General features: G+C 35.8%; 1 pseudogene; it reads left to right on the forward strand.

Moving 5' to 3' along the window:
• Positions 1-11,211: 11,211 nt before the first annotated feature.
• LOC102245191 overlaps positions 11,212-12,361 on the forward strand; it is an 88,328-nt pseudogene continuing 87,178 nt past the window's right edge.

Genomic DNA, 12,361 nt, shown 5'->3' on the forward strand with positions numbered 1-12,361 from the left:
ATGTTCCACTCATCCCTCCCTCAGCTCTGCACCTTCTAGGAGTCTCACAGTCATGCCAGCCACAGGGAGCTGATACCTGTTTTCTTTGTTTCTAGCAAGACAGGTGCCAGGCTATGCTGGTTCTTTAGTGCTCAGTGTGAGGCAAGACAATAGCGGTTATCTGTGGAAATGCACTGAAAGGCCAGGGACTTTTGGCATTCATCTAATTTCTCTCTCCCCGAGGGGAAGGTGCAGGCTGAGAAGATCTCTATAGGCACTGAGCTATAATACTTTGGGATGGGACTGATTTGGGAAAGTGAAATTGCTCTTCTTACTCTTCACAGTGCAGCTGTTCTTAGTACTCTTATGTGTACTAGACTTTCTTAAATGAGTATAATGATCTCATTGAGGTATTTTAATCCTTATATTGTTGTTAAATTGGTGTCACTGTGAGGGAACAAGATATGAGACTTCTTTTTATGCCTTATTGATGATATCACTCCTTCCTATTTTCTATACCTATTTTATAAATTGAACTATTTGTTTTTTTATTGTTGAGTTGTAAGATTTCTTTATATATCCTGGATATAAGCCCACTGTTGGATCTATATTTGCAATTATTTCCTCTTATTTTATGGGTTGACTTTTTACTTTCTTATAGTTAACTAGAGGCCCAATGCACGAAATTCATGCAAGAGTAGGCCTTCCTTCCCCCGGCTACTGGCACCAGTTTCCCTCTGGCACCCAGGACCCGGGCTACCCTCGCAGCCCTGGCTTCGTCCAGAGGGTCGTCCAGATGGATGACCGGTCTAATTAGCATATTACACTTTTATTATTATTATAGATTTGCAGCACAACATTTTTAATTTTAATGTAGTAAAACTTACATATTCTGTCTTTTGTCACTTATATGTTTGTTTTTATATATGAGAAATAATTTCCTAAGCCAAGGTAATAAAGATTTACTACTACATTATCTTCTAAAACATTAATAGTTTTAGCTGTTATTATTAGATCTGTAGATTCATTTTGAGATATTTTTAATATGGTGTGAGGTAGGGATCCAAATTCATTCATTTGATAAATAGACTGTTTTCTCCTTAATGAAATTATCTTGACACTTTTCTTGAAAACTGATTGATCATAAGTGTAAGAGTTAATGTCTCTACTATCAATTCTATTCCATTTGTTTATTTGTTTTTCTTAATCCTCACCAGAGGATATTTTTCTATTGATTTTTAGGAAGGAAGGGGGAGAGACAGAGAGAGAAACACCTATGTGAGACACATTAATTGGTTAACTCCCACATGTGTGCCCAAACCTGGGCTGAGGAACGAGCCTGCAACCAGGGTATTTGCACTTGAGCACAATCGAACCCAAGACCTTTCAGTCCATAGGGCTGACACTCTATCCACCAAGCCAAACCAGCCAGGACACTATACTCTTTTGATTATTATAGCTTCATAGTAAGTTTTGAAATTCACAGTCTTCCAACTTTGTCCTTTGTTTTCATGATTGTTTTGATGATTGGGCCTTTTCATTGCCATTTAAATTTTGGAATCAGTTCTTAAATTTCTACAAAAAGTCAGATGGGTCTTTATACAGAGAATGTATTAAATTGGTAAATCTTTGAGGAATATTGACATCTTAATAATATTAAGTTTTCTAGTCTGGGAACATGAGACATCTTCTGTTTAGATAAATGTTTATTTTCAACAAAGTCTTATAGTTTTAAGTATACTAGTAAATCTTACACTTCTTCTAGTGTAGCAAATGATTTTTGCACATTGATATTGGATCCTGAATTCTTGCTGAATTTATTTTTTAGTTTTAGTAGGTTTTTATTGGATATCCTGGGATATTACATATTCAAGATCATGTGAAAAAACATAATTTGCTTCTACTTTTTCAACATGAATTTTTAAATATTTCTTTTTCTTACATAATATTCCTAGCTAAAATCTCTAGTAGAATCTTGAATAAAAGTGGTCAGAGTAGATATCCTTTTCTGTTCTTACTATTGAGTGGGGAGAAACATTTTCATTTTTCACCACTAAATATGATGTTTTTGTTGATGATGATCTTTCTCAGTTGAGGAAATTACCTTCTATTCCTAGTGTGTTAAATGTTTTTTATCCTGAATGGGTGTTGTATATTATATGATAGGTTTCTATTGAAAGCAGCATGCTTTTGTCCCTTTATTCTATTCTAAGGTATATTACATTTATTGACTTTAGAATGTTAAACAAACCTTGCTAGTTTGGATAATACCTAATTAGTCTTGATGTAAAATTCTTTTCAATGTTACTAGTTTGGGGTTGCATGTATTTTGTTGGAAAATGGTATGACTATATTCATAAGGAATATTATCTTGCAGTTTTGTGGGTTTGTTTTTTTTTTCCCCTGTAATGTCTTTCTCTGACTCTAGTGTAAAGGTGTTGAGTTTGGAAGTGTTCTTGCCTCCTCTATTTTTTGGAAAAGTTTGTAAAAAGTTAATATTAATTCTTCTGTAAAAACTTTGTAAAATTTACTACAATTGCCCAGTAATTTGACTTCTATTTTTATTTTTTTTTAATGATCCTTTCTATTTCTGTGGGGTCAGTCGTTACTTCACCTCTTTCATGTCTGACTTTGTTTATTTGAGTCCTCCCTCATTGTCTCTTGGTGAGCCTGGCTAGAGGTTCATCAATCTTGTGTTATTTTTTTTAGAAATTTATCAGTTTGATTATGAGTAGTGTTAAATTTTATTAAATTCTTTTTTTTTTGTAATTCTCACCAGAGGATATTTTTCCCATTGATTTTTTAAGAGAGTGGAAGGGAGAGGGAGAGAGAGAGAAAGTGAGGGAGAGAAACATCTTTGTTTTCTGAGTACAGGTCTTTTACCTATTTAGTTAAGTTTATTCCTAGGTTTCTTAATTTTATTTTTTTGTTGCAATGGTAAATGGAATTTTTTTTTGTTTTTGTTTCTTTCTGGAGTTCATTATTGGTGTATGAAAATGTGATTGATTTCTGGGTGTTAATTTTGTATCATGCTACGTTGCCAAATTCATTTATTAAACCTAGTAGTTTTTTGATGGAGTCTTTAGAGTTTTCTATGTATAATATCATGTCATCTGTGAATAACGACAGTGTTACTTTTTCTTTACCAGTTTTGGTGCCTTTTATTTCTTCTTCTTTTCTGATTGCTATGGCTAGAACTTGTAATATTACATCAAACAGAAGTGGTGAAAGTGGGCATCCCTGTCTTTTTTCTGTTATTAGGAGAAATGGTTTTAGTTTTTGCCCATTGGGTTTGATGTTGGCTGTGGGTTTGTCATATAAGGCTTTTATTTGTTGAGGTATGATCGCTCTCTTCCCACTTTGCTGAGAGTTTTTTATCAAATAATGTCTTGGATTTTGTCAAATCTTTTTCTGTATCAATAGATATGACCATGTGATATTTGTCTTACAATCTGTTAATATGCAGTATCATATTTATTTATTTGTGGATATTGTACCAGCCTTGCATCCCCATAATAAATCCCACTTGGTCACGGTGTATGATCTTTTTAATATATTGCTGAATACAATTTGCTAATATTTTATTGAGGATTTTAGCATCTATGTTAATCAGGGATATTGGCCTGTAGTTCTCTTTCTTTGTAGAGTCTTTATCTGGGTTTGAAATTTGGGTAATGCTGGCTTCATAAAAGAGCTGGAAAGTGTTCATTCTCATTGAATTTTTTTGCAATAGTCTGAGGAGTATAGGTGTTAGTTCTTTTTTGAATGTTTTTTAAAATTCCTCTGTGAAGCTGTCCAGACCAGGACTTTTGTTTGCTGGAATTTTTTTTTATTTATATTCCTGAGTCCCCAGCGATTCGCCCGTATCTGGAGCTCAGAGTCTGAGACTCCCCCCTGACCGAAAACGACAACCGCGCTCTCAGCCACCAGCCCGCTTTGCGCGCGCACCTCCGCACCTGAGTTTTTTCCACACTGCGCCTCCTCTGAGCCTCGGTGTGCTGTTATTTTTCCTTCTAGTTGAAGAGTCTCTCCTCAGCCAGCCTTCCTGTGGTTCTGGGTGATGTCCGTTCCGTCTTTTAGTTGTATTTTTGAAGTGGTTGTTTGCGGCAGCAGTCTGCGGTGTTTACCTATGCCGCCATCTTGGTCTCGGGCTGTCCAGTTTCTTGGAATAGAGTTGTTCATAGTATTTTTTTATGATCCTTTCTATTTCTGTGGGGTCAGCTGTTACTTCACCTCTTTCATGTCTGATTTTGTTTATTTGAGTCCTCCCTCATTGTCACTTGGTAAGCCTGGCTAGAGGTTCATCAATCTTGTCTATCCTTTCAAAGAACCACCTCTTGGTTCCATTGATCTTTTGTTTTGTTTTGTTTTTTAGTCTCTATGTCATTTATTTCTTCTCTGGTCTTTATTATTTTCTGTCTTCTACTTACCCTGGGATTTTCTTGTTACTCTTTTTCTTGTTCTTTGTGTTGTAGGGTTAGATATTTTATTACATGTTTCTATTATTTTTTGAGGTAGGCCTGTAGTGCTATGAACTTCCCTCTCAGGATTGTTTTCACTGTGTCCCATAGATTTTAGATAGTTGTGTTTTCATTGTTATTTGTAATTCAGACATTTGAGCATCCTTATAACCATTACTCTGAATGCTCTCTGTGATAAATTGCTTGCCTCCATTTCATTTAGTTACTTTTCTGGTTAATTCAGAAATTTGAGCATCCTTATAACCATTACTCTGAATGCTTTCTGTGATAAATTGCTTGCCTCCATTTCATTTAGTTCCTTTTTCTGGTGATTCCTCCTCTTCTTTCCTTTGGGGATTGTTTCTTTTTCTCCCCATGTTTGCTGTGCCTTTGTATTTGTTTCTATGTAATGTGGGTTGCTGTCTCTTGGTGGCCCTGGACAACCTAATTGAGGTCCGAGGGGTTCAAGCTCCTAGTGGTCCAGTGGTCAGGCACTTCTGAGCCCAGAGGCTGGGTCTGCCTGGATTTTTAAACCTTTATTTTCTCTGCTCTTTGTTGTACTCGCTTCCCCCATGGGTGTGGTCCCTCAGGTGTCCACTGCAAATTCTTGGGTTCAGCTGGGGCACATGCACAGTTCCTCTGGTGTGTGACTCCCTGCGAGTTCCCAGAGCCCTCTGGCATGCAATTCACTGCGAGGTCCTGGTACCCGCAGCAGGTGGCACATGAGGTCCCTCTGGTGTGCACTCACTGTGCATTATCTGGGGGCGGGGTGGGGTTGCATGCTAGGTCCTTCTGGTGTGCACTCACTACAGGTGGGCAGAGTGGCACATGAGGTGCCTCAGGAGTTGTGGAGGAACGGCTCACTGTGTGGGTTCAGGGTGGTGTCTGAAGCTTGTCTAGGTGCAGGTGTGGCTGCACTCCAAGCCACCGCTGCCTCCCCACTTCAAGTTGGCATGGTCTCTGCGCCAGAACTACTGGCCTGGCCTGGGAGTGACTGTGGAGGTAGCAGGGGCTCCCTGTCCAGGAGAATCTGATCCACCAGTCCCTGAGACTCCTGCGAGACCTAACTGTCCCTTATTCATCCACACACACCACACACATCCAAACACACCCCTCTCACTCCTTTCCTCACTCACAGGCTCTCCCTCATTGCCGCCATGTTTGCAGCATGTTGGGATCTCCGGCTTTATCCCTTTTATGAGCAGCTTGCTAATTCTGAAGTTTCCTTGATGTTCTTTTTGTCCCAGGAATTGTTCAGAAATGTTTTTGTTTGTTTCCAAAGATTTGTGTACATAAATTATCTTATATTTTACATGTACAAAATGCCCCAAAGAAATGTTTCATTTTATTGTACATATATTTATTTTAAATCGTATATATTATTACCCTTCCTTTTTAATTTTTAAATCTTTGTAAAATAATATCTCTAAGCAGCTTATAAAAGAAAATATCTAATTACAAATGCTATAAAGCTGACATTTTAGTTACTCTGAGCGAAACACTGTAACGAATGGAAGTAACTTTCTACTTGCTCATATCAAAGCCTTCTGATTATTCTTTAAATGTGATGAACTTCTCATGTAAGCATGTTGGTGGCCAGTAAATGAATTAAAGTTTATCTCTAAATTCATAAATTTTAGTGACTGTTCCATTAAATCAAATAAAGAGGCTTTTGAGAGAATAAATAATACCTGAATGTGGGTAAAATAGAATAGAATGTTCCTTTAGACTTAAAAATTAAAATATTTATCATCAGCTAACTTTTTCTTTAGAATATTTTAGATAAGAGATAATAGTTTTTTGTAGCCCTCTTTATGTTTGCAAAATCTGTGTGTCTCCCTAGGAAAGTTGTTGTGTTGTTATTACTATACCAAGGGAAAGAGCTTTTATGTTTGTGAATAAATCAGCAATCTGAATCACTGACTTCATTTTACAAAGTTACATTAAATGGACAAGCTATATAATAATACACAGAGTCTGTCTCTGTAACTAATTGTCTCCTTTACAAAGCTATAGATGATAAATAAATACACTTAAACACCATCAGCGATAAATTATTATGTTTATAAAATTAAACTCTAATATACATAATAAATAATATATTTTTCCAAAAACACGCAATTTTTATTTGTCTTACAGGCTCTATCACCACATATGAATAGGTTTAACACTTTAGCCAACTGTTTTATTTAGCCCCCTTCTTTCCCTTCTCCTCCTCCTCCTTCTATTTTTTCTTCCTCTTCCTCCTCCTCTTCCTCCACCTGTTAGCCATTTGTATAAGTTATCTTTTTGCTATAGCAATGCTACATAGCAAGCAACATAGAAAATGAATGGCTTAGACACAACCAATTTTGTGCTCCTAGGTATAATAATCATCTGTTTCTCTACTTGACTCTTCTGGCCCTACTGTGTTCAACAAGTTTTGCTTCCAATATGTGATTTGGCTATAATGATGTCTAGATCCAAGCTGAAAGAGCATATCTTATCTGAGATATAAAATGTTCATACATGTAGACAGGGACACAAGAGAGAATAAACCAATGCAAGCAAGTACAGACCAAGCCTCTGTTTGGATATGTTCTTGTATCATATCCCTTAACATTTTTTAGGTCAAAGTGAGTCATGTAGCCAAATGCTATATACCCACAGGATGGGGAAATAAAATACTCCCATATAGAAGGTACTAAGGAGGATTAATATTTTCTCAATCATAACACAATATACTATATTATTAAGTATAGCTCTATAGTTGGCTAAATTTTTCTTGTGATAAATGTCTGCAATGTTCAGACATGACTGGTGTAAGGATCATGATATTCATTAAAATTTAAGGAAATGTTGTATTTCAGAAACATTTGTTTATATTTTCCCTAAACTTAAGCTCTTTTGATTTCAGGATTTTAATGAGATTTCAGACAGATCTTTATAACTTCTTTCCATTGCTTTAGTTTGTGTCAAAGAATATTAAACAAGTTGTTAGAGATTTCAACACATACCATGATTTGGTGTACTAATTAGCATTACAGAACCAGAAGTGCTGAAGTCCCATTGAAGTGTTATTTATAGAGAATCTAAATTTCTTCAGAGTAAACTTGTTTGCTATTAACTGTCCTTTGCAGGAAAAAATTGCTGTAGCTATATTTAATGAGAAGCATAAATCACACCTAATGGACCATGATTCAGATTACTATCAATTTATGATGCTAAGATATGGACTTAGGACTCTATTTTTCTATGACTAGTTTAGTTTGCGTTAAAATATTTATATATGTGGAATAAAGCTTTAGTTTTTTAAGACAGTAACAATGGGAGATTATATGTCTTTTTGTTCTATGTGGTTCATAAATATTAAACTAATAAATACTATGATTATAAATAGAAAATAAAATATACACATAGGCAAGCATGGTAACATAGAAAACCTGACTAAACAAAAATATCAATTTTAGGGATGAGGAAGATGAGGAAAAAAATTTAAAAATTGCATATCAATGTTTTAGTAATAATATCAGTCCCCTGTTTGCAGTGGCTTGTGACACTGTGTCTTTTGGGTCATATTCTGAAGGCTAGACCAAGCTGGCTCTCAGATTGTTAGATCATTGATACGTGCAACCTTGAGAGCTAAAATGTGTATGTCTTCAGTTTAATGGAAAGAAGTGCATTTTAAAACATAACTAATATTAGAACATATTTACACATTTCAATAGTTTACAATAGTCTGTTTTTAGACCTTTTCTATCATCAGAATGATTAGAAGTATGATCAGTTACTTCAACACTTCACCCAAAAACTAAGGTGTATAATGAAAAGCATCTCCTACTTCTTTCTCCTCACTTTTCCACACATGGCCATAAGATTAGTTAATTTCCTATAGATAGTTACTTAGATGTTTTTGTAACTTTTAAAACTCAATAAATGGTACACAGCTAACTATCTTACAAATGCATTTCAGCATTGATTGTGAGAGTGTCGCAGGCAGTATTGAAGGAATGCAGAAAGCCAGATATATTTTTTTCTATCATCTCTTGTATTTAGAATGACTCATTTGTAAACATATACAATTAATATAAAATCTGTGGGAAGCTTCTCAGAAAGATAACTTACTCTCTAATGGAAGTGACAGGTGTGAAAAGACAGTGCATTGAAGCTGTCCCTTTCTCCTTCTTCCTTTCTGGAATGTAGATTTGATACCTGGAGGTGAATTTGACATATTGAAGCCATAACGATACAAGTACAGGGAGAAAAGCAAGAGATGCTTAGGACGTCAGGAAGGAATGATAGAGTCTGAGAACTAGTTACTTTGTCAAACTTCTTTATTAACATCAAACCTTTTCTATGTCCAATTATATGTGGAAAACATAAGCCTCTATTTTTATAAGGCATGATTTATCAAGTTTTCATTTCTTTAGTGTCAAAAGCACTCTTACATAGTGTAGAACATTTATATAAAATAAAATCTGTTAAAAGATAATTTCTTGGTTAGAGTATACACATTTTTTGTTATTATTGTTAATCCTCACCTGATGATACTTTTTCCATTGATTTTTTTATAGAGAGAGAGTGGAAGGGGAGGATGGAGAAAAGAGAAACATTGATGTGAGAGAGACACATTGATTGGTTGCCTCACACATGTGCCCTGCAGGGCCTGAATTGGACCTGCAACCCAGGCACATGCCCTTAACTGGGAATCGAACCCACCACCCTGAGGTGGGCAGTCCAACACTCAAACCACTGAGCTGCACAGTCTAGGGCTACATATTTAATTATAAAAATTAATATCAAATTTTCCTTTAAATAGTTATACAAATTTACACCCCATCAACAGCAAATGGAAATTCCTGTTTTCCTATGTCTCTACAGTATTAAATGTTATTAGCTTGTATATTCATGAAGATTTATTAAATGCTTAATAAATCTACCCATCACCGAGCAAATTGTCAGGATAAAAAAATTAACAAAAATAATATGGTTTCTGTGTGGTATGCTTCCAGTTAGGCTTTTATAACAATTTACTGTTTTTTCCTCATGAATCTTGGTATTTCATATTTTGTGTTGCTTCTGTGATTGAGATCAAGGGACAGGATAGAAAGTTCAGAGACTGCATTTTAGAATCAACCTGCTTGGGAAAGGAGTCTTGTTCCCCCATCGATAGCTATTATGTGGTGATGGCCCATTTTACTTCCCTGAGCCACAACTTCCTCACCTATGATTTAAGGATAATAAGAGTAGCTATTTTAAGACCTATAGGTTCTATAAAACACCTAGAACAGGGTCTGTCTAATGTCACCTAATATTATGAGATTTTTAATATATTTTTAAAAATATTTATATATAGTAATTGTATATGTAAATGTTAGACATTTTGGTATATAATGATTTGTATGTAATTGCCTTATTGAAATTTGTACTGTTTGCAGTAGTTTATTGACTAACGTTTTTTTCCTCTCTCTCTCTAACGTTTTTAAATATTTAATCATATTATCTGAAAATAATGTTTTCTATTTCTTTCCAATATTTTCAAGAACACAATATATGGATTATGTCAGAAAACTTTCTAATTGAAATACTACCAGGATTTTAATATTTCCTTTGTTATTAATCCCAATGTTAAAGGCACTCATAAAATACTGTACTTTTTGGTAAAACCTTTGATATCACCTAACAAGCTCATCTTTGATGACATTTTTCATAAATTTTCAATTTTAAAATATCAATTTTCTGTTTTCTAACTACTATAAAATATTTTCAGAAAATTTTATTTCCCAATATATTGTTCATCCATCTTTTTCATCTTGCCATCTGCATCTATTTCTCTCTATATCCCTTTCTCTCTCTTGATTTTGCATAGTTTCCATACAGTTATAAAACTTAAGTATTATATTAAATTAATTCATTATTCATCATAATGCTATTTACAAGAGCCAAGATTTGGAAGTAACCCAAGTGCCCATCAGTAGATGAGTGGATATAAAAGCTGTGGTACATTTACACAGTGGAATACTACTCTGTCATATACAAAGAAGGAAATCTTACCCATTGCAACAGCATGGATGGACTGGAGATTATTATGCTGAGTAAAATAAACCAGTCAAAGAAAGACAGATAACATGTGATCTCACTTATATGTGGAATAGAATGAACAAAATAAACTAACATACATGGAACATACTGACAGCTGTCAGAAGGGAGGGTTAAGGGGGCACTGGATGAAAGGAGATGAAGGGATTAGCCAAAGAACAAATATGCATAACCCATAGACACAGACAACAGTGTTGTGATGGCAATAGGGCAGAGGTGCAGGGGCTGAATGGAGGCCAGCAAAGGTGGGGAAGGTGACAACATCTGTAATGTGTCAATAAGAAAAATAAAGAAAAAAAGAAACAATAAAATAAAGTAAAATGATACCATTCTTTAAAAAAAAACAAAAACACAACAACAATCCCTGTTAACTATCGTCATCCACTACCTTCTATTGTACCCAACCAAATACCCATTTCTCTCTATTAGGTTTTAAAAGATGATCAGCAGCAACAATGTTGATTTGTATTTTATTTATATTCTAAAAAGTTGAAATTGTCTCTTGAAGGCATATAAATTTAGATAAAAAATAGCCCATGTTTCATCTTGCTACTAAGTATAAAATAAAATCATTCTCAAACACAAGAAGAATTTTAATTTTGATATATCTATTTATGATTTTGAATTGAAACTGTACTTAAAGACATTTTCAGGAATTAAGAAAAGCAGATATGAGCAATAAATTCCTAGAAAGATGCCGTATTTATAAAAATGTCTATCCTGGAATAGAAATGGCTGATTATAAAACTCATAGAAATAAATGGCAAACCTGCCATATGTCAAAGAAAAAGTGTTCTGAATTATAGTATAAAATATATTTATGATGGAAAACATGGTGGCAGAGTAGGAGGATGCTGCATGGACATGCTCCCAAGACCAAGCTGGAATTACAATTGAAATACAGAAAGGCTTCCTGAATAATCAGTGGAAAACTCACAGGAGAGAACCCTGATACCCGAGGACCAAAGGTGGAGACCGCATAGAGACTGGTAGGAGGGGTGGAGGCACAAAAGGGCTGGCTGGGGCCCACAGATGGCAAATAAAGTCCTGGAGAAATACCTCAGCTGTGTGTGTGTGGGGGGCGTGGTGCTACTGAGAACTCTTGGATCTAATCCCAAAGCTGGGTTCCCTAGCAGAGAGCACCAAACTGAGGTTACCCACATAACATTTAGGTGTGAAAAGCAGTGAGGTGCTGTCTGCCAGGGAGTGGCAGCTGAAAGTTTGGCACCCCTCTTAAAGGGCCAATGCACAAAAATTCCCTGTGGAGCCACCCACCTTGTGCTCTGGCAGAGGGAGGGTGAAGTGGACTGGAGCTGTGAGAGCAGAACTCAGGACTGGAGACTCGGGGGATAGAGCTCAGAAGGCAGACATCCCAAGTTTCCTGGGCTGAGTCATTCCCTCATGCAGCAGAGGATGTCTTTCTCACATAGGCATCAGCCTTGCCTGGAGGGAAGATAGTCCACAAACCCTATTGGAAAACACCTTGCCCTGAGGCCACTAAAGAGATTAAAAGTAACAATTAGCCTCCAGGCAAAAGCAACTGCCCACCCTACTGAAAAAACTCTCACACACCTGAGGACAATTGCCTGGGGGCAATTCAAGTCAGAATCCTATTAGTCTGTAGACAGAGGCGGTCTCTGGAGGCTTTGGGTCTTTGCCTGATCCAATTAGTCAGAAACAGCCTTTAACACTGTCCTGCACTAGAGATTGAGAGGTGTAAAATGAAAGAACTAGAGAATTCTCCAGAAGAAGAGATAAAAGCAGAGATAAGAAATTTATCTGAATCAGAGTTCAGAGTAATGATGGTAAAAATGTTCAACAGCATGAAAAAAGTATAGTAGTAA

This window comes from Myotis brandtii, unplaced genomic scaffold (assembly GCF_000412655.1).
Source record: "Myotis brandtii unplaced genomic scaffold, ASM41265v1 scaffold1583, whole genome shotgun sequence".
NCBI classification, from domain to species: domain Eukaryota; kingdom Metazoa; phylum Chordata; class Mammalia; order Chiroptera; family Vespertilionidae; genus Myotis; species Myotis brandtii.